Raw genomic sequence first — 24,079 nt, 5'->3', positions numbered from 1 at the left:
TTATTTCTCCAAAAGCATGAATCATGGCAGATGCCCCCCCCACTTGAAGTCATTTCACACCTATGTGCTGAGCATCTCTGGCCACTTAGAGCCACCTCAAAAGTATGATTTATGAGCCCATGACTCTGAACTGTCAGCAGACCATTGGATTGAAAGTCCTGTGTGTTTGAACAGCTCCAGCAGAATGCTGTGTGTACACACAAATGCAAACACCCATTGTTCTTGAGTTTCAATTAAGAAACCCCTTCAGTCTTTTTAAGCAAACAAGCTTCCAGCAGCAGACTTTTAGTCTTTGCAAATGGCTTCTCTCTCTGAGCAACTGTGATTCTCTGCATGACCCTGTCCAGCCCATAATTCCCACACTAAAAATATATATCGTGGCAGCGCACTTCTTTCCAGCGGAGAACTGGCCCTGCTTGTCATGCGCGGTCAGCGGGACAGCCACGGAAAAGATAGTGTTGCGGCTCCTTCTCTTCTGGTGCAGACCAGAAGAACATGTGTGGACGTCCGTCAGTGTGATACGGGTTCTGGGATGTGAGGGGTGGGCTCCGGGCGGCCTTAAAGGCTGCAGCGTGAACTTCAAAATATATCCGTTGTGCTAAATGAGCACACAGCCTGCTGTCTCAGTCCCTTTGCAGTGCTCGCGCACAACATGCTATGATATAATTTTATAACAACTTTAAAGATCAATACTAACACAAATCCATTAAACTGGCCAACATTTTAAAACACGTCTTAGGACAAAAGCACCCATGCAACACATCAACTCTTTCTTGCCTTGCACGTGGCTCAATCCAATAGGTCCACTTTGACCATGCTGGATAAACCAGGAGAGTCCACTGTTACAAGCCCAAAGGACTCAAAATCCAGCAACAGAAATTCAGCAAGACAATGGCAACTTAAACAAAAATGGTTTATTTCCTTAATACATAATAATAAGATCAATATTTAACTTATTACTATTAACTTAACTTCACCCATTTTTCATTCTAAGTGCACGTGTAAGTTATGTGTATGTGTTCAGGAAAGTTCTTTGTTTCACTGTTCAATCAATCCCTTTTCCCTTCTCCAAGTTCACTGGGATCAGGCAATTTCCAGACTGGGTACAGAATTGAACAAATACCAGGGTCTGGTGCTCTAATTTGTTACTGCTCAGAAAGGTCTTTACCAGCTTCAGAGAGATATTCGTTGTTCGTTGGTCACACACACACAAACTGATCACCTTAAATCTCCCACTGAAGTGTCAAAGAAACTTGTCCCCTTTTGGGTTTTTCCAAAAAATAACTTCTTCTTCCAGGTGAGATAGTAAGAGTGCAGAATCTTTATGTCCCTGTCAGGACAAAAGACAAGGCCAAATGTTCAGGGGACCCATGGTTTTCTAGAGAGATTAGGAAGTTGGTTCAGGATAAAAGGGCAGCCTTAGTTAAATACAAGAAGTAGAGGATGGATGAGATGTTTGAACATTACATAGATTGTAGAAAGAACCTTAAGAGGAAAATTAGAAAGGCAAAAAGAAGGTATGAGGCAGCTATAGCAAATAGGGTGAAAGCAAATTCAAAAGGTTTTTACAAATATGTCAACAACAAAAGGAAAGGAATTTTATTTTTTATTTTTATTTTTCACACTATGAACCATATCAATCAAAATACATACAAAGACTTTTCTCTTGAATATACACAGTGGCATTTTCTCCCCTTTTTCCCCCTCCCTTCCCTCCCTCCTTCCCACCCCCTCGAAACCCATTAAACATTCAACATATACAATACAATAAACCCATTAAATAATGTCATCACACAGTGAAAATAAACAAGAAAATTGTGTCATTTACTGTAGGGCATCTCTGTTCTGTTCCATGTATGGTTCGCAAATTCGTTCAAATAATATGACTTTATTTTTTAAATTATATGTTATTTTTTTCCAATGGAATACATTTATTAATTTCCTTGTACCATTGCTGTACTCTCAGACTCTCTTCTGATTTCCAAGTTGACATTATACATTTTTTTTCGACTGCTAAAGCTATCATAATAAATCTTTTTTGTGCTTCATCCAGTTTGAGGCCTAATTTTTTACTTCTTATATTACTTAGAAGAAAGATCTCTGGATTTTTTGGTATGTTGCTTTTTGTGATTTTATTTAATACCTGATTTAGATCTTCCCAAAACTTTCTCACTTTCTCACATGCCCAAATTGCATGTACTGTTGTTCCCTTTTCCTTACAACAAAAACACCTATCTGATAATGTTGGGTCCCATTTATTTAACTTTTGGGGCTTGATATATAGCCTGTGTAACCAATTATATTGTATCATGCATAACCTTGTGTTTATTATATTCTTCATAGTTCCAGAACATAACTTTTCCCATGTTTCATTTATGTTTAAATCTTGTTCCCACTTTTGTTTGGGTTTATAGCTTATTTCATCATTTTCCTTCTCTTGCAATTTGATGTACATGTTGGTTATAAATCTTTTCATTATCATTGTGTCTGTAATCACATATTCAAAGCTGCTTCCTTCTGGTAATCTCAGTCTGTTTCCCAATTTGTCCTTTAAGTCGGTTTTCAGCTGGTAGTATGCAAACATTGTACCATGAATTATTCCATATTTGTACTTCATTTGTTCAAATGTTAATAAATTATTTCCCCCCAAAAAAAAACAATTTTCTATTCTTTTGATCCCTTTTCTCTCCCATTCTCTAAAGAAAAGATTATCTATTGTAAAAGGGATTAGCTGATTTTGCATCAATAATAATTTTGGTATTTGGTAATTTGTTTTTTTCCTCTCTAAGTGAATCTTCCATATATTGAGTAAATGATGCAGTACTGGTGAGCTTTTATATTGTATCAGCTTTTCATCCCACTTATAAAATATATGTTCTGATATCTTCTCCCCTATTTTATCTAGCTCTATCTTGGTCCAATCTGGTTTATCTCTTGTTTGATAAAAATCTGATAAATACCTTAATTGTGCTGCTCTATAATAATTTTTAATATTTGGTAACTGTAAATTACCTGAGGTTTTACCTCTCTGTTAATTTATCTAATGCTATCCTCGGTTTCCCCCCTTACCATAAGAATTTCCTTATTATTCTCTTCAGTTCATTGAAGAATTTCTTTGTTAAGGGAATTGGTAATGATTGAAATAGGCATTGTATCCTTGGGAAGACATTCATTTTAATGCAATTTACCCTCCCTATCAATGTTAGCAGTAATTATTTCCAATGTTCTAAGTCATCCTGTAATTTCTTCATTAATGGTTGATAATTTAATTTGCATAGGTGGCCTAAATTATTATCTAATCTAATACCTAGGTATCGGATTGCTTTTGTTTGCTATTTAAATTGTGATTATTTTTTAAACTCTGTGTAATCTGCATTATTCATTGGCATCGCTTCACTTTGATCTTGGGGTGATCTTGTACCCCGATATTTCTCCATATTCCTTCAATTTCTTATGTAGTTCTTTTATTGATATTTCTGGTTCTGTTAAGTATGCTATGATGTCATCTGCAAATAAACTGTTTTTATATTCCTCCTTTATTTTTATTCCTTTTATTTTATTTTCTGTTCTTATCAGTTCTGCCAATGGTTCTATTGCTAAATCAAGCAGTGAGAGAGATAGTGGACATCCCTGCCTAATTGACCTACTTAATTTAAAATGGTTCAATACATATCCATTTACTGTCACCTTTACCAATGGTCCCTTATATAAAGCTTTAATCGAATTAATATATTTTTCTGGTAGGTTTAACCTCTGTAATTCTTTGAATAAATAATTCCATTCTATCCTGTCAAAGGCTTTTTCTGCATCTAAAGTAACAGCCACTGTTGGTATCTTATTTCCTTGTACTGCATGGATTAAATTTATGAACTTACGGACATTATCCGCTGTTCGTCTTTTCTTAATAAAATCAGTTTGATCTTGTTTTACTATTTTTGGTACGCAGTCAGCCAATCTGTTTGCTAATAGTTTTGCTATTATCATATAATCTGAATTAAGTAGAGATATTGGTCTATATGATGCTGGTGTTAGTGGATCCTTCCCCATCTTTTGGTATTACTGTAATTATTGCTGTTTTGGGTTTCTTCTATCTGGTTCATTACTTCCAGGAGAGAAGGAATTAATAACTCTTTAAATGTTTTATAGAATTCTATTGGGAGTCCATCCTCTCCAGGCATTTTATTGTTTGGCAGCTTTTTAATATATCCTGTATTTCCTCTATTTCAAAAAGTTTTATCAATTTGTTTTGCTCCTCTTCTTGCAATTTCGGCAGTTCAATTTTAGCTAGAAACTCATCTATTTTGTCTTCTTTCCCCTCGTTCTCAGTTTGGTATAATTGTTCATAGAATTCCTTAAAGTTTTCATTAATCTCCATTGGGTTATATATAATATGTTTGTCCTTTTTTCCTTGATGCCAATACAGTTCTTTTAGCTTGTTCCGTTTTAAGTTTCCAGGCTAATATTTTGTGCATTTTTTTCACCCAGCTAATAATATTTCTGCTTTATTTTCATTATGTTCTTCTCCATCTTATACAATTGTAATGTTTCATATTTTATTTTTTTTGTCTGCCAATTCTCTTCTTTTTGTTGTATCTTCCCTTGTTGCTAGTTCTGTTTCTGTACTTACTATCTCCCTTTTCAACTGTTCTATTTCCTGATTGTAGTCCTTTTTCATCTTAGTTACATAACTTATTATCTGCCCTCTGATAAAAAGCTTTCGTTGCCTCCCATAATATAAATTTGTCTTTCAATGATTCCGCATTTATTTCAAAGTACATTTTAATTTGGCGTTCAATAAATTCTCTAAATTCCTGTCTTTTAAGTAGCATGGAGTTTAATCTCCATCTATATGTTCTTGGTGGGATGTCCTCTAGTTCTATTGCTAATAACAGGGGTGAATGATCAGATAACAATCTAGCTTTGTATTCAGTGTTCCTAACTCTCCATTGGATATGGGCTGACAACAAAAACATATCAATCCTTGAGTATGTTTTATGCCTACTTGAATAATATGAGTACTCCTTCTCCCTTGGGTGCTTCCTTCTCCATATATCCATAAGTTTCTTTCCTGTATTGATTTAACCATAAATTTGGCCACTTTATTCTTTTTGCTAGTCTTTTTTCCAGTTTTATCCAACTTTGGGTCCAAATTAAGGTTAAAATCCCCTCCTATCAATATATTCCCCTGCGTATCTACAATCTTCAAAAATATATCTTGCATAAACTTTTGATCCTCTTCATTAGTTGCATATATATTGACCAAATTCCAGAATTCTGAATATATCTGACACTTTATCATTACATACCTCCCTGCTGGATCTATTATTTCCTCCTCTCTTTTGATTGGTATATTTTTATTGATTAATATAACTACACCTCTGGCTTTTGAATTATACGATGCTGCCATTATGTGCCCTACCGAGTCTCTCTTTAATTTATTATGTTCCACTTCAGTTAGATACGTTTCCTGCACAAATGCTATGTCTATTTTTTTTTCAGTAAATTTAATAGCCTATTCCTTTGGATTTGGTTATGTATCCCATTAATATTTATAGTTATATAGTTCAACATGGCCATCTCATACTCTGTTTACACCTCATTTCCACTTCATCATCATCACCATCCCCTTTTTAATATATCGTATAATTTTCATCTCTCAGTTTTCCCTTTTTGAACTCAATGTATGACAACACATTTAAAACATAAAATACTTCAACAACTCCCACATCTAATATTCTCTTAACCCCAAATGTCACCCCCCCCCCGAGTTGCCCTTTATCCCTTGCTGGGCAACCACAACTCCCCTCTCCATTTGGATTGCGAACCTGCTCGCAAGTGTCAACTGATTTCGCAGTGACGGTTATTCTCTCCCCCTCCCAACCCCCTCCAGAAAAGACTTTTTCTTCACATATATCAAAGCTCACCCTCTTTTCTTTTTTCCCCTCCTTTTTTTCCTTCCCCTTACTTCCCTTTTCTTTCCCTTTTTTAGTTCTTACTTATACATTATTTTTACATCTTTATATGTATTTTGTCATCATTCATCATTCTTGTTACATCTCTTCATCTCTCCTTCCATCCTGCAGGCATTCTTCAAATTCTCATGCTTCCTCTGGATCCGAGAACAGTCTATTTTGCTTCCCCGTGATAAATATTTTAAGCACAGCTGGATATCTTTACATAAATGTATAGCCTTTTTTCCATGGGATCGATTTTGCTGTGTTAAACTCCTTCCTCTTCTTTAGGAATTCAAAAGTTATGTCTGGGTGAAAAAAATATTTTTTTACCCTTGTATTCCAATGGTTTTTTTGTCTTCTCTAATTTTATTCCTTGCCCGCTCCAGTATATTTTCTCTTGTCGTGTATTTCAAAAACTTTACTAAAACGGATCTTGGTTTTTGCTGTGTCTGTGGTTTTGGGGCTAATGTTCTGTGAGCCCTTTCTATTTCCATTCCTTCCTGTATTTCTGTTGTTCCCAGAACTTTGGGATCCATTCTTTTATAAATTATTTCATATCTGTGCCTTCTTCATCTTCTTTTAGGCCCACTATCTTTATGTTGTTGCGCCTACTATAGTTTTCCGTTATATCCATCTTCTGAGATAACAACTCTTGTGACTCTTTAACTTTTTTGTCACTTTCTTCCAATTTTCTCCTTATGTCATTCACTTCCATTTCTACAGCCATTTCTCATTCTTCCACATTTTCTAATCTTTTCCCTATTTCTGTCATGTCCTGCTCTATTCTTCTCACTTTTTCTTCTGTACTTTTAATTTTTCTTTTCATTTCACTAAATTCTAATGTCAACCATTCTTTTAATGCTCTCATTTGTTCTTGAAAAAAAATTATCTATATTCTGTCCGTCTATTTTACCTTCTATTTCTCTGTGCAGACCTTGGTCTTCTTCTTCCTCTTCTTCTGTGTTTACACCTGTGTTTGTGTCTTCTTCTTTTTCTTCTCTTCCTGGTATCTGTGTCTCTTCTGACTTTCTTGTTGAGCTGATTGCCTCAGTTTGCTGGGTGTTTTTTTGCATAGCTTCTTGCTGTTGGTCCTCTTCTTCTGAGCTAGTTATCTGTTGGGCTTCCTGTTGCTGTTTTTCTTTCCTATCACTCCCTTTCCTGTTGCTTTACTCTTCTTCCAGCTGAGAGCCCTGTTGTCGGGCATCTCTCAGCTGGTCACGCTGTGTAAGTTCACTCCTCAGCCAGGCCCCCCTCCCGTCGGTGTTTTCTTTTTCCTTAGTGTGAGCATTACGCACTTCTGTTTGGCTTAGAGAGGCATTTTGCAGTCCCACGGTCGGGAGGTCATGATTCTGTGGGGTTGCCACTATCCTCAAGGAGTGGGCTCCTCTCTCCACAGCAGCTCCCTGCCTCTTCATGCAGGTAAGGCCTTTTCCTTTCTCTTCTAAAGTCTTTTCTTCTTTTTTTCCCTGTTGTTTTCATTTTTTCCTTCTTGGGTTCCATTTTCTTTCTTTTCTCCACAACTTTATCTTTTATTTGAAATGTTTTGGGTTTCTTGAACTTTGTATTTTCTTCACTTTATTTTTTCTTTTCTGGAGAGGGCTGGTATTCTCCTACTGGCCACTACTCCATCACGTGACTCCTCAACAAAAGGAAAGTTAAGGATAGAATAGGTCCACTGGAAAATCAGAGGAACCACATGAGATGGGGGAGATATGAACAAATTCTTCTCGTCAGTGTTCATGAGGGAAAGAGAAATTGAATTGTGTAGGATTGGTGAGGCAAATGGGTTAGTTTTGGAAAATATAAGGATTAGTAAAGAGGGTATTTTAGAACTTCTGGGGTATATAAAGATAGATAAGTCTCCTGGTCCTGATGGAATTTTCCCCAGGACCTTAAGGGAGGTCAGGGAGGAAATAGTGAAGGCTCTGAAGGTGATTTTGCAGCGGTCACTAGAGGAGGGTGTGGTGCCGCAGGATTGGCAGGTTGCAAACGTGGTTTCACTGTTTAAAAAGGGCACAAGATGTAGGCCAAGCAATTATCGACCAGTATGTCTGACATCAGTGGTGGGGAAACTAATGGAAGGAATTCTTAGGGATAACATGTATAAATATCTTGAAAGGCAGGGATTGATCAGGGACAGCCAACATAGGTTTGTGAGGGGAAAGTCGAGTTTGATGAATCTTGTTGAATTTTTTGAAGAGGTGACGAAAAGGTTGATGAAGGTAGAGCAGTTGATGTGGTCCGTTTGGATTTTAGTAAGGCTTTTGATAAGTTCGATATGAAAAGTTAGTGAGGAAGGTCCAGTGTCCAGGGATTGATATAGAGATAGTCAGATGGGCTCAGTGGTGGCTGAATGATAGGCACCAGAGAGTCATGGTGGACAACTGTCTGTCAGGAAGGAGGCCAGTGACGAGTGGTGGGCCTCAGGGATTGGTGTGGGGTCCTTTCTTGTTCATCATTTATATTAATGATTTGGGTGATGGGTGGTAAATTTTGTGAGTAAATATGTGATGTGAGGTGCTTTTTTTGGGAGTAATAACCAAAATAGTTCATATGCAATGAAGGGGAGGGCATTGAGGAATGCAGAGGAATCTTGGAATAACGGTTCAGCATTCCTTAAAGGTGGATTCCCATGTAGATAGGGTGGTGAAGAAGGCTTTTGATATGCTGGTATTCTTAGGGATAATTTGTATAAATATCTGGAAAGGCAGGGATTGATCAGGGAAACCCAACATGGGTTTGTGAGGGGAAAGTAATATTTGACGAAACTTGTTGAATTTATTGAAGAGATGACCAGAAATGTTGATGAAGGAAGAGACAAGCTGAGTTCTCCAGCACCTTGATGTCCACTAGCACCTGCAGATATTCTTGTTCAACAGCCATCAAGCCGAAACGAACGCCCATTTCATGTCCATGATAATGCAATCCTAAATTCACGCAGCCTATCCCCGTTTCAGCTATAAAATTCCCTGCTCAAATGGTGGAATGTTTGTTTCCAAGTTGAAGCAGAGAGCAGGAGTCTCCCCACCACTCCTCCCCACCCAGCCATTGAGTTCCACTGCAACTTCTCAATTAGCAAAGCACTGGGAATTGACCTAATTGGAGGCACCAAATCAACATCTCAACTTGTTTGTTAAGTGACAGTAACTAATGTAAACCATGATGAAATTTCCAGCAGAGAATGGATATTTCATTCTAAGGGGCGATGGGAGCATCCTTAAATAGAGGCGGGATCAGACCTCAGGAGCGAGGAACAAACCATCCACCAGTTCCGTTAAGGTGGGTTGACCTACAATCCTGTTGGTGAAGGACATTTCTTACCCAATCCTCGTAATCATTGGCATTCCCGGTGAGTGAAGGCACTCTGCTGATAGAAGGACGTTGCTTCACAAATGTGTTGTCTCCTGCTCCAACATTGAACAATTCCCGATCAATTTCTCGTTGGAAGTTCGTGGAGTCACAGGCAAAATAACAGAGATCATCCTTCCCATCCGGTAACATCTGTATGGACAGGAAGATATCCCGTATCAGGTCGCCGATCTCGTGGAGATCCGCCTGGGACCCCCCACCCCCTGCTCTTTGTGAATTTTATAAGTGGCCTGGATGAAGAGGGGGAATAATGGGCCAGTAAGTTTGCAGATGACATAAAGTTGGAGGGGTTGTGGATGCAGCTGAAGGTTGTGGTAGGTTACGAAAGGATATAGTCAGGATGCAGAGTTGGGTGGAAAAGTGGCAGATGGAGTTCAACCCGGATAAGTCTGGGGTGATGAATTTGAGAAGGCCAAACCTAAAAGGTGCGTAGAGGGTTAATGGTCAGATACTTAACTGTGTGGAGGAACAGAGGGACCTTGGATTCCAAATCCATACATCTCACAAAGTTAGTAAACGAGTTATAAAGGTCTATGGGATACCGAGCTTCATCACTCAGGGTAAAAGATCAATACTGGAGAAACACAGCTGGTCAAACAGTGCATGTGCCAGAGCTAAGGGCACAAATTCAATATTCATTTCAATGCACCAACTGAATCCCAATACGCGAACCGAGCACACATGCCTCAACCGAACACCAATGTGTGAACGCACTGTGTGTGTGCCAACCAAACTTCAATACGCCAACCCCTCGCGTGTGTGTCAGCCGACGACTCACACGTGGCAGGATAGGACGTCAGCATGTTTTTTTTTAAAGGGTAGATTCTGCCTGACCAACCTATTAGAAGAAATCTCAAGTTGGATGGACAAAGGGGAGGCCGTGGATGTTGTATATTTGGATTTTCAAAAAGCTTTCAATAAGGTGCCACATTTAGGCTGCTAAATAGGATGATGGCCCTTGGATGCATAACCAAAGTTCTGGTCTTGTGCAGATGTAGGGCTCAAGCCCGTAACGTTAGTTATGTATCTTTATCTTTGCTACACAAAGTACGTGGTTTGACCAGCTGAGTTTCTCCAGATTTGTGTTTTTATTTCATCTGTGCCATCTGCAGACTTTCGTGTTTTACTTCATTTCACGGGGGACTGAGTCCAAGAGTTGAGAGGTTATGTCTCTAGTGAGACCACACTGAGAGTATTGAGTTCAGTTCTGGTCACCTCATTACGGGAAGGATGTGGAAGCTATGGAGAGAGGGCAGAGGAGATTCACCAGGATGTTGCCTGGATTGTCAAACAAGTCTTATGAGGCAAGGTGAGCAGAGCTAGGACTTTTCTCCTTGGAGTTCAGAAGGATGAGGGGAGACTTGAACGAAGTCTCCAAGATCCTGAGAGGCATAGTTAAGATCAGCGCCTGTTTCCCAGAGCGTGTTCAAAAGCTGAGTGTGATTGTTTCAGTAAATGACTTTTACTGACTTAGACTCAACTACATCTGATCATTTTCTCCTTCCTCATTTCACTCTGCACAATGTTGCCACATTAGCAAGTTTAATTGTATAACGATGCTGGACACATTGCGTTAGTTCAACTGACCTAAAAATGTTTTGCCACTGATTTTCGTTTGGACTCAGCATCTGATGCCTCTCTTGTCTGTTCCAACAATAGTTGGCCGGCATTGATGGAGTCCGGTGGCCCTGATACCACTTTTCCACGGTCACAATGTCCCGATGAAACCTTTCACCGTGTTCATCGTTGACCACACCAAGATCAGCCGGGAAGAAGTCCAAGTACAAATGCTGAAAATGAATTTTCAACAACATGGCGCACTTCATGGTTTTGTATGTTTCAAGCATGTTGTCAACCAGTTGGGTGTAGTTTGGTGCTATGTAGTTGGCAAGTAAATTCTCAACAAGATCTTGAAATGGCTTCTATGGCTAAAGACAATATTTGCATAGCACCTGTTCGGACTGCATGCCCAGGCATTCTTGGACTGACCAAAACCGCTTGCTTTGTGGGCTAAGTACTAGTAGACACGAAAAGGACAGGAAATTACAAAAATAGGTGACATCTGAAAAGAAATGCGATAGGAATCTTCCTTGTCCAGTGTCACTGAAAGTCCTTTCAATTATTTTCTCCACAACATTTCAGGTCAGACAGAGTTTGCGAATATTCAGGCGGACGTTTTCATTGTCGGACGTCACTCAAGGCTCGATTTAGCCCATCCTGTGAATTCCCTTCACTCCCTCTGGTTAAAAACCCGTTGCTCGATGGAAATCAGAAATTGTGTGGGGAAGTCGGCAGGTCAGGAAGCCTCAATGGTGGAGAGACACAGAGATGCTGTTGAGGTCCACGCCCACTTCTTTACCAATTCTACCTCAGTAAATGTCCTTTCTCTCCCTCTCCTACAGCGAATCTGGCCACCCTCGTGATTCTCCACAGAGGGAGATGTGGCCTCTCTCAGTGTGTCACTGTGTACATGACGGCAATGGCAATAGCGGTGCTACTGGTCCTGATGTATTCTGGAGTCATCTACGAAATTTTCAGTTACCACTTTCCCGGTTCCTTCCTGATGTACACTCCCGTTTGCAAGTTCACCCTGTTCATGAATTATTGGCTTCTGGAGATGCTGGTCTGGTTTACCGTCTCCTTCACGTTTGACGATTCGTAGCGATCAGCTGGCAAGGGTTAAAGGAGAAATTTTGCAGGAAGAGGAACGCGACTGTGGTGGTCTCTGCTTTAGTTGTTCTGTCCTTTCCAAAGAGGTTCCCCTTGTATTTCATACTTGAAGCACAAGAGGTCATCAACAAGATGCCCCGCGGCTTCCGAGGAAGGGATCGAGTGTACACAGACCCTGGATGGGATGTGTACATGTGGTTCACGAGTTGCTCCATATATTTCTTTCAAATTGACTTCATGGTGCAGTTTAATTGCTTGACGGTCCGGCGCATTTTACTGGCCAACAGGGCACGCCGAGGGCTCCGGGTCCAGGCGGGTCAGAATCAGACCAACCCAGAGCTGAGAAACCGAAGAAAGTCTATGGTTTTCCTCTTCTCCGTTTCCCTCTCCTTCATGCTCCTGTGGATGACGGCGGTGGTGACGTACAGCTGCAGTAAAATCTTCACAACTCCGCTGCCATTCGCAGTGTTCTCCTAGGGACAATGGATGCATATGTGGGAAGCCCCGAATGTATGGGGAGTGGGTGCAATTGCCAATTGATAGATCAATATGTGGAGTGGAAGATTTTCGATCCTGACCTCCACGATTTAACTTGCATGAGTTGCTGCAAATGGTAGAAATGTTCCCGGGTCCTTGGGGGGGGGGGTAGCTGTTTAAAGGATTCACTGGCATTCACAGGTCTTCATTGAGATTGGAGGGTCTGAGTTGCAAGGAGAGAATGGGTCATCCGTGACTTCATCCCATGGGGTGCTCCATGCTGACAGGTGACATCTCATCAAGTTACTGATGGGCACATCGAAGGTAAATGGTATATGCCCCTCCCCAATCTCGGGGAGTCTGAAACTGAAAGCCTAGATTCTTGGAGAGAGGGGAAGAGTTTAGAAGCCCCTAAAGGAACACTGCACAGTATTTTTTTTTCCCAAAACGGTTTGCTTCCAAAAAAGCAAATTGGGGATTACAATAGGCAACTTCAAGATGAACCCAACGATAATGTCAGATTTGCTGTATCACGTAGGAAGTTGGAGAAACATTAAATTAACTTTTATTGAATTTGGAACGTTTAATCGCTTCATGATGCTGACACATTGCGACAGTTCAACTGACCAAAAATGTTTTGTCACTGATTTTTGTTTATACTCAGCATCTGATGCCTCTCGAGTCACTGGCCGTCAATTGTCTACCATCAATGATGGATTCCACTCTTTTCAATCATTTATATTGTTTTTCTTTTACAATAAATCCAGTTCAATGATGAAAAGGGAACAAACTTGAAAATACAGTCTCACATATGTATATGTATCTAGGTAAATCTTCAAACAGTATAAACTCGTTGTCCCATCCACCCCCCACCCCCACCCCCACCACCCACCCAACCACTGCATGGGGCGAGCACAGAAAAGACATCAAAAATAATTTATAAATATAAGGACCATCCAACCTTCTCTTTTAAAAGAAAACTAAACAAATAAAAAACACCTGATCCACTTATCTTGAGGGTTAAGTGTATTTTGTAGCTTTTGATTCATGTCGTGAATCAAGAAGCAAAGGTAAGACTATATCTCATCTGGAAGAGTGAGAACATCAAATCACAGAGAAAATACTTATATCGATTGAAAATAAGACATAAAAGATCTCCATGTATCTTCAAATCTCACCGATGAATCAAATACATGATACCTAACTTTTCTTCTGAACTTAAACTGGACATAAAAATATGAGAAAACCATTGAACCACTGTTGGAGGTCGAGAGTCTTTCCATTTGAATAAGATCGCTCTTCCAGCCAACAATGTAGGGAAGGCCACAACCTGTTGCGCAGGGACAGATAAACTCCCTAATGTCTGGGTCAAAACCCCAAAAAAGAGCAGTTATTGGACTTGGTCGTAGCTCCACCTGAAATTCATTTGAAAAGAGATTAAAAGTTTATTTCCAGTAGATTTCTAAGGATGGACAAATCTAAAACATATGTGTCAATGTATCAATATCAGATTTCTATCTGTCACAAGTAGGGTTAATATTTAAAAAGATACAAGCCAGCTTAATTTAATCCTGAACACGATGCATCATGTTGAAATTGATTAATGAATGTGGAGCACATATTGAAGATGTTTTCACCAGTTTAAGAATCTTGTCCCTGATAAGGGTCAAGCACGTTTCAATTCACAAGATCACAAGACAAAGGAACAGAAGCAGGCCACTCAGCCCATCGAGTCTGTTCTGTGACTATGCACTAAGCTAAACTAAACTCATACCGAGTTCCAATTACTAGCCTTGTCCCCATATCCCTTGATACCCTTACTAATGAGATGTTTGATCCATTTCCTGTTCCAATACTTTGTGCGGCTGTGAGTTCCACAGATCTATGACCCTTTGACTACATAAGTTCTTCCTCCTCTCTGTTTTGATTTGGATAACTTCTAATTTTAAGACTGTGACTCCTCCTTGATTCAAGGGAAACATCTTATTCACATTCACTCTGTCAAAACCTTTCAATGTTCGAAATGTCTCTATGAGATCCCCCTCTCATTCTCCTCTACTCCAACCAGTACAACCCAAGAGCTGCCAAACGGTCCCCATATGCCAGGCCCGGCATTCCAGGAATCTTCCTGGTAAATCTCTTCTGTACCCTCTCCAACAACATCACATTCTAAGATAGGCGGCACAAAACTGTACACCGTACTCCAAATGGGGTCTCTCCAGTGCCCCAAAGAGTCTCATTAACACCTCTCTACTCTTAAATACTATACCTCTCAAAATGAATGCCAACATAGCATTTGCCTTCTTCATGACCAATCCTACCTGGGCATTAACTTTTAGATTTCTCTGCATGAGGACGTCCAGGTCCGTTTGCACCTCCGAGGATTGAATTTTCTCCCCATCTGGAAAGTTCTCTGCCTTTTTATTTCCACTGCCAAAATGCAGAACCGATAACTTCTCAACATTGCCCTGCATCTGCCATATTTTTACCCCGTCTCCCAATCTGGTCATATCCATCTGCAACTTTATGGTTTCTTCAACACTTCCTGCTTCACCACCGATCTTGGAGTCATCCACAAATCTGGCCACAAAACCATTTAGTCCACAATCCAAATCATTAATATTAATTGTAAACAGCAGTGGCCCCAGGATCAACCCCTTCAGAAAGCTGCACGTTACAGGTAGCCATCCTGAATGGGATTCCTTAATTTCAACCCTTTGCTTTTTGCCTATCAGCCAATTGTCTATCCAGTCTCACTGCATCCCTGTAATTCCAAGGACACTTATTTGCTTGAAAATTCAAGCAAATAATATCCACGGCCTCCCCTTTGTCGATCCTTCCTGGGATTTCTTTAAAAAACTCAAATAGGTTGGCCAGGCAGGATCTACCCTTTAAAAAAACCCATGCCTACCCAGACAAATCCTGTCCTGCATCTACAGTTATTTAATAACTTCATCCTTGAGGATTGACTCTAATATCTTCCCCACCACTGACGTCAGACTTATGGGTTTTAGAGTTCCCTTTTTTCTGTTCCCCACCTTTCTTGTAAAGCAGAACCACATTCACAACCTTCCATTACCCGGATCGACGCCCGAGACTATAGATTTCTGGAAGATTGTCACCAATGGATCTATAATCTCCAAAGCCACCTCTTTCAAATCCCACAGATGTACCTCGGGGAGATTTATCTGTTTTTAATCCATTCAATTTACCTAGCACAATTTCTCTCGTATTCTTAACTGTATCCAGTTCTATTTCTGAAGCTACTGTCTGTCAGGGATGTTATTAACGTCTTCCACCGTGAATATAGTGTAAAATATTGATTTAATTCTTCTGCCACCTCTTTATAGCCCATCGTAATTTCCACAGCATCGTTTTCTATCGGTCCTATATCAACATGTGACTCTCTTTTATTCTTAGATATTTAAAAACCTCCTAGCATATTATTTTACATTGTTTGCCAATCTCCTTTCATAACTTGTCTTTTCTTTCCTTATGACTTTCTTTATTTCTTTCGGTAAGTTTCAAAAGGATCCCAGTCCTCTGATTTCCTCATTCATTTTAGCTTCCTCGTGTACCCGCCCCTTTGCTTTTATCCTGACCTTCACCTCTTTTGTTGGCCACATTGGTACCATCTTTCCTTTGACTAATTTCCTTTTTCTTGGAATATATCCATCCTGCGGGCCTTTTATTATTTGCAAGAATATCTTCCAATCCTGCTCTGTTCCTCTGACTCGTTTGCTTTACCAGTCGACTTGGGTCAGTTCTTTTCTCATACCACCGTAATTTCCTTTATTCCACTGAAAAATTGATACATCCGATAACCTTTATTCCTTTTTGAATTTGAAATTGAATTCGACCATGTTGTGGTCCCTGCTTCCTCGAGGTTCTAAGACATTTAACTCCCTAATGACCTCAGGTTTATTGCACTTGACCCAATTGAGAACTGCGATCCCCCGCTGGGCTTCTCAACAAGCTGTGCAAAAGGTCCATCTCTTAGGTTTTTGACAAACTCACTACAAATTCCTGTTCTTCCCAATCCCTGACCATGTTAAAATCTCCCACAATTATTTTGCTATTATCTTTGCAACATGTCCTCTGTATTTCTGTCTGTATCTCATAGTCCTCATCCCAGCTGGTGTTTGGGGCCCTGTATATAACTGCTAATATCATCTTTTTACCCTTGACATTTCTTAATTCAACCACTTTAGGCCCTATGCCCCTTCTTACAATTGATTTAATGTCATCACATCATCAGAGCCACCCCTCCTCCTCTACCCACCTGCCTACCTTTCCTATGGACTCGGATATTGAGCTCTAGCCTCATTGAGCCTCGTTTCAGTAATGGCCACAATGTCATACTTTGTTAGTTGAATCTGAGCAACCAGGTCATCCACTTTGTTTCTGATGCTACGTGCATTTAGGTAAAGTGCCCGCAAGTGAGTTATCGATGGCGCATGTGCTATATTCCTGTTGAACAGCTCTATTTCCCATCTGTTCACCTGCCTTTCCTTTATGGCATGTGACTCCCTGATTCACTGCTATCCCATTTTCTTTGCTCTCATTATGATTTCCGTCTCCCCTGAAAAGCAAGTTTAAACCCTCCCCAACGGGTCTAGCAAACCCTCCTGCCAGGATACTGGTCCTTTACCAGTTTAGGTGCAGCCCATCCTTGTTATAGAGGTCTGATCTCCCCAGAAGCAATCCTAATGATCAAGGCATCGGAAGCCCTACCCCCTAACCAACTCATCAGCCATATCTTCCTATTTTTACCCTGTGCCTGTGGCACAGACAGCAATCTGGAGATTACCACTCTCGTTTAACTTTCTACCTAACTCTCTATATTCCCTCTTGTGGACCTAGTTTCTTCCTCTCTCTATGTCATTGGTCCCCATGTGGACCACGACATCCGGCTGCTCTCCCTCCCTTCCAAGAATGCCACCGAGATGATTCGTGACCTCCATGACCCTGGCATCTGGGAGGCAACATACCATCCGGGAGTCCCTATGCATCCCAACAAACTTCCTGTCTGTCCTCCTCACCAACGAGTCCCCTATTACTAATGGTCTCCTCTCGTCTGTCCTTCCCTTCTGAGCCGAGGAGTCAATTTATGTGCCAGGGACTTGGCTACTCGACTTTCCCTTGGTAGATCATTCCCACCAGCAGTATCCAAAACAGTATGAATATTGGCAGTGGGAACGTCCACAGGTGTACTCTGCATTACTGGTCCCTTGCTTTTACTTCCCCTGACAGCCACGCATGTATCTACATCCTGACTATGTGGGATGACCACCCCTCTGTAATTCTTCTCTATGACTTCCTTGGCCTCCTGAAAAAGCAGCAATTGATCCAGTCCCAGCTACTGTTGCTAAACTCGGTCAGTAAGGAGCTAGAGATGAATGTACTTACTGCAGATGTGGTTGTCTGGGACAAGTATACCATCTCAGATTTCCCACATCCCGTAGCTGGAACAACTCACAGCTCTAGTTAGCTTGTAGAATTATTCCCTTAACTAAACTTACCTTCTTCCCTTACCTTGGTTGCAGCAGTTGCTCTCCTCAGCCTCTGCTTGCTGAAGCCTCACAAACCAAACCTTCAAAGCCCCCACTCTTTCACTGGGCCACTCCTCGCTGGGCCGCTCCTTTGCCTTACCCTCTTTTTATTGGCCCTTGACCAATTCACCCCGTCACTTTCAGCTCGCCCCCTCCTCCTCTGAACGCTGCCGAGCTCTGGTCTCCGACTCCCCTGACATGTTGCTCGAACCCACTAGGCCTGAGCCCTGGTAAGTACCTGCTTCCAACTCCTTACCCCATTTCCCCTGAATGGAGGTGTTGTGGTCAAAGCTGGCAGTGGGATCTGGACCAGCTGGAAAAATGGGGTGAAAATGGCCGATGGAATTCAATGCAGACAATTGTGAGGTGTTGCATATTGGAAGGAAAAACCAAGAAAAGACGTACATGGTGAACGGTTGGGCACTGAGGGATCTTGAAATACAGATACCCTCTGCGGTAGAGCAGAGGGATCTTGAAATACAGATACACGATTCCCTGAAAGTGTGGTCACAGGTGGGCAGGGTTGTAAAAGGAGCTTTTGGCACATTGCCCTTCATAAATCAAAGAATTGAGTCCAGGAGTTGGGATGTGATGGTAAAATGGTATAAAGCATTGGTGAGGCCAAAATTGTGTGCAGTTCTGTTTACCAAACCACAGAAAAGATATCAATTAGATTGAAAGAGTGCAGAGAAGATTTACTAGAATGTTACCTGGATGTCAGGAACTGAGTTACAGGGAAATATTAAACATGTTAGGACTTTTTTCCCTCGAGCACAGAAGAATGAGGGGAGATTTGATGGAGGTATTTAAAATTATGAGGGGGAAATTTGAATAAATGTAGGTTTGCTTTTTGCACTGAGGGTGGGTGAGATAAAAGCCAAAGGACGTGGGTTAAGGGGGAAAGAAGAGAAGTTTAGGAGGAACCCCTTCATACAGAGAGCGGTGGGGGTGTGGAATGAGCTGATGAGGTGAATGTGGACTCAATTTTTAACATTTAAGTAGAATTATGACAGGTACATAGATGAGAGAGCTATGGTGGGCTATGGTCTGGGTGCAGAGTCGTGGAATGAGACAAAAAAAATGGTTCAGCGCAGACTAGAAGGGCCCTATTTCTGTTCTGCAATGTTTTATATTTCTGCATATAGATGCTCTGCATTATAATGATATCAACTGAACCCATGTTGATTCACACGTTTCAGACAATAGCATCATTTACAATAGCATTTATTGTCTTCAGGAAGATTCAACGCAGCAGAAATGCCCTTATCAATGTTGCAATCGGTTACATTTGTGGCGTGTTTACGCTTAAGGCTCAAAGTCAGAGCTTGACTGCACTTATTAAGAAAGCCTATGAGCTCTACCTCAGTTGTAATATTGGTGATTGGGACAAACCCTGGCAATACTTGCAGCCAACCTGCCAGCTTGATTAAACGTGCTAAATACAATAGAAGCTCAATTTATGTTTCCCCAACTTCCTACAGTGAATCTGAAATTATCTTTGCGTTCGGCCTGAAGTTGATTATTGTAATTCCACACCCCCACCCCCAATTTCTTTCGGGAAGCAAACCTTCTGCAAAAAAAATGTAATAGAATCCAATGTTTGCCCAGACCGTCCAAGTTGCACCTTCCAAATCCTTGGCCGAAGGTTGTTTCGAGGTCGAACACAGAGGTGCGTCGAGGGAACATTTTCCCCTGCCGCTGCATTCCACCGCAACTCCTCGATTTGCAGAGCGCCGGGAATTGGCGCCAAATCAACATTTCATCCTGTATGTTAAGTGACTCGAATATGATGCAGTTCCCAGCAGAGAATGAGGTTTCTTTCACCCCTCCTCCCCCTCACTTTATATAGTGGTTGAGTGGGACCCCACATTGAGGACAGAACGCCCCAGTTTTGTCCAGATGGGTCGACCCGTGATACTGCTGGTAAAAGACATTTGTTACCCATTGCTCGCAATTGTTTGCCTCCCTGGTGAGTGAAGGTGCTCTGCTGATTGACGATTGTTGGTGGGCAGATGTGTGGGCACCTGTCCTAAAATGTAACAATTCTTGTTGGGAAGTCGCAGAGTTGCCAGTTTAAATATAACAGGCATCTATCCCCGCCCGTTAGAATGTGTGACGGCAAGAAGTGTGTTCCCGTTTCAGTTCGTCGATCTCTGACTGTTCTGCCCAGCATTTTATTTAACATTTCTAGATTTCCAGGACCGGCTGAGCATTTTTCTTGGCAGTTGATAGGTTTGCATATAATCTAGAGTCCTGCCCGCCAATTCCACAGTGATGCCTACTGTCTACCAATTGCGCTCGCCCCCTTCCTTGTGCCTACTTAACAAGGCTCCTGCTCGACCCTGCTCGCCGCAATAGCGCGGATCTCCCAGCGGCCGCCCATTTCAATTCCCAGCCCCGTTCCCTTGTCGACATGTCTGTCCATTGGTCTCGTGGACTGCCAGACCGAGACCACCCGCAATGAGCAACAACACCTCATCGTCCATCTGGGCCCCCTCCAACTGCATGGCACGAACATCGATTTCTTCTTCCCTTTCTCTATTTCTCTCTCTCTTTCTCTCTTCCATTTTCCTTGTCTGCTTTCACAGAGCTAAAATTCTCACCTGTCCACCCCCTCCCAGTCTTCCCCTTTCTCTCTCGAGTTTAAGATTCCTGCCTTGATTTTTGCTCAGGCCCGGTAATATATCTTTACATTTTGTGGACGCTGCGGGACCGGCTGAGCCCCTCCAGCATTTCCCGGCGTATTTTACTACAACCTCCGCGTCTGCAAACTTCTGGGTTTCCCTTGAGATCAGGCAAACTTCCTGGAGGTTTAAAGATGGGTAGTAATCAGGTCGATAAAATTTCTTTGTCAGAAAGGAACTCACATTTTGATTCAATCCATCCAGTAATATACTTTTTCTAAAGCCCACACCTACTCGGTTCATCTTTATTTATCATCTGATTGTACAAGTACAACCCGATGGAACAGCGTTCTCCCGTCCTCGGTGCAAGACACACAACCAGACAAACAACAGGACAAAGGTACAGAAATAAAAACAAATAAATAAACGTTGTTTCGGGAATATGAGAGACTCGGAGGGTCAGTGTTTTGCAGTTCCTTTCATTCTCCAGCCCGTGGTAAGAAGCTCTTCCTCAGCTGGATGGGGCTGGCTCTGATCCTCCTGGATTTCTTCCCCCGACGGGAGCAGCTGAACGATGCTGTGTGCGGGGTGGAAGGGGGCCCTCAAGGATTTTGCGCGCCTTCACGTCGATGAGGAGAGGGAAACTCCAGTGATCCCTCCCTCTCTATGGTCCTGTGGATTGTCCTCTGCAGGCACTGTACCCACAATGTGATGCAGCCCGACCAGGACGCTCTGGATAGAGCTCCCATATTAGGTTGACATGATGGAGACCGATGACCTTGCCCACTTCAGTCTTCTCAGGAAGTGCAGTGTCCTGACGAGCGAGGAAATGTGGGTCCATGTTAGGTGGACTCAAAGGAACGTGGCATCTCCACTCTCCCCATTACAGAGTTGTTGATGTGTAGTGGAAGATGGTCGTTCCTGGTCCTCCTGACCTCCACCATCATCTCTCCTTCATCTTGTCCACGTTGAGACGCAGGTTGTTATTCTTGCACCATATGGAATCTGGGGGAAATCAATAGGTGTCAGACAATATATGTTGAGCGAGGTACAACGTTGATGTTAACGTGGACAAGATATGGGACATGATGGTGGATGTCAGGAGGACCAGGAACGACCTCCCTCCACTGCACTTGGAAAGATCAGGGACACCAAGTTCCTCGGAGTTCACTGAACTAGTGACTTATCCTGGACACACATCATCTCCTCACTTGTCAGGAAGGTGCAACAGTGAATGCACTTCCCGAGAAGACAGGAGTGGGCAAGGCCACCGGCCACCATCCTATCAATCTTCTACAGCAGCCTCTCTCAAGAGCGTCCTGGCCGGCTGCGTCACAGTGTGGGTAGGCTTCTGCCTAGAAATGGATCCACAGGACCAGAAGAGAGGCAGCGAGCGGCAGTGAGAATCACTGGAGTCTCCCTACCTCCCATCGACGTGATCTACCCGGATGGTTGTCTGAAGAGGGCGCGAAAATCGTTGAGGACCCCCTTCCACCCCCGTACTCGGCATCTTTCAGCTGCTCCCGTCGGGGGAAGAGATACAGGAGGATCAGAGCCAGACCCACCAGGCTGAGGGACAGCTTCTTCCCATGGGCAGTGAGGGCGTTGAACGACCAAAGGAACCGCTCACACTGACCCTCCGAGACTCTCATTTGCACAAATCAATATTTATTTATTTACTTTTATGCCTTTAATACTTGACCTGCATGAGTATTGTTTGTCTGTGCGTGTGTTATGTCTGGATGTGTGTCCACCTGATTTGTATCTAGGACCGAAAATCGCTGTTTCGTCCGGTTGTACTTGTACAATCAGATGACAATAAACTTGACTTGAACAGTAACCAGAACATCATGAAGGGCATCGACAAAGTAAATGTAGAGGGTGGGTGAGATACAAACTAGAGGCCATGGGTTAAGGGGGAAAGGGGAAAATGTTACGTCAGTTGTTCTCAACCTCTTCCTTCCCACTCACATCCCACTTTAATTCATCCCTCTGCCATCGGAGCTCTGTGATTAGTAAAGGGTTGGTTAAGGTGGGATGTGGGTGGAAGGGAAGGTTGAGAATCACTGCTCCAGACCCAATTGTTACTGAAATATTTTTCTTGATATAAATGGTCATCGGCCCATTTCCTTTGGTTCTGAAACTGTGCACATCATGAATCGATTAGGTACAATTAAATCAGTGGCTTTCAAACGTTTTTTTTCCAACCAAAAACCATCTTAAGCAACCCCTGACTAATCACAGAGCCCCGATGAATACCTGCTCTGCAGAGCAGGTACGTTTGGTTGTACGTTTGGTTGTGTGTCAACAGGTTTAGCACCGAGGACCGGAGAACACTGTTTCGTCGGGTTCTACTTGTTCAATTAGATGGCAATAAACTTGACTTGAGTGCACTGCAAATTCTACTTTAAACCATTCATTCCTGTCCTTTCTCTCCCTCTCGTACAGCGAACCTGGTCACGATCGTGATTCTCTGCAGAGAGAAATGTGGCCTTTCCAAGTGTGTCACCACCTATATGATTGCCATGGCCACAGCGGGTCTGCTAGTCCTGTTCTTTGGCGTGGTCGTCTACGGTATTTTCAGTTACCACTTTCCCCATTCCTTCCTGTTGTTCTCTTACGTTTGCAAGTTCATTCTTTTCCTGAATTACCCATTACTTGACATGCTGGTCTGGTTTACCGTCTCGTTCACGTTTGACCGCTATGTGGCAATCTGCTGTCAGGGCTTCAAGGAGAAGTACTGCAGGAAGAGGAACGCGACAGTGGTGCTCTTTGGTTTATGCTTGTTGGCCTTTTCAAAAGGTTTCCCCCTGCTGTTTATGTTCGAACCGCAAGAAATCATCAACGGTGTTCCCCTGGGCTGCCAAGCGACTGCCCTGACGTTCACAGACCCTGGATGGGGGGTGTACAGATGGATCCAGAATGTCTCCATCTTTTTCCTTCCATTTGGCTCCATGCTGCAGTTTAATTGCTTGACATCCGGTGCATTTTCCTGGCCAACAGGGCTCGCCGAGGGCTCCGGGTCCAGGCGGGTCAGAATCAGACCGACCCAGAGCTGAGAAACCGAAGAAACTCCATGGTTTTCCTCTTCTCTGTTTCCCTCTCCTTCATGCTCCTGTGGCTGACGGCGGTGGTGACGTACATCATCAGCCGGCTGTCTAGTTCTCAGTACAAGCCAGACTACTCGAACCCAGCGTATGTCGCGACAGAGGCGGGATATCTCTTCATCTACCTGAGCTGCTATTCTAACATCAGCATTTACACCGTCACCCAGAAGAAATTCAGAGACGAGCTCAAGATGATGCTGAAGTCTCTCCTCGCATTCGCTCTCCAAATGGGTAAAGAATGAGACAAACCACGGCCAGGACGCAGCCTTGTCCATTCATTATTCGGATTTCCGATATGTTGTCAGAGAACGTGAGCTAACTTACTG

This window comes from Narcine bancroftii, chromosome 2 (assembly GCF_036971445.1).
Source record: "Narcine bancroftii isolate sNarBan1 chromosome 2, sNarBan1.hap1, whole genome shotgun sequence".
Taxonomy (NCBI): Eukaryota; Metazoa; Chordata; class Chondrichthyes; order Torpediniformes; family Narcinidae; genus Narcine; species Narcine bancroftii.
Note: the sequence above shows the minus strand (reverse complement) of the source record.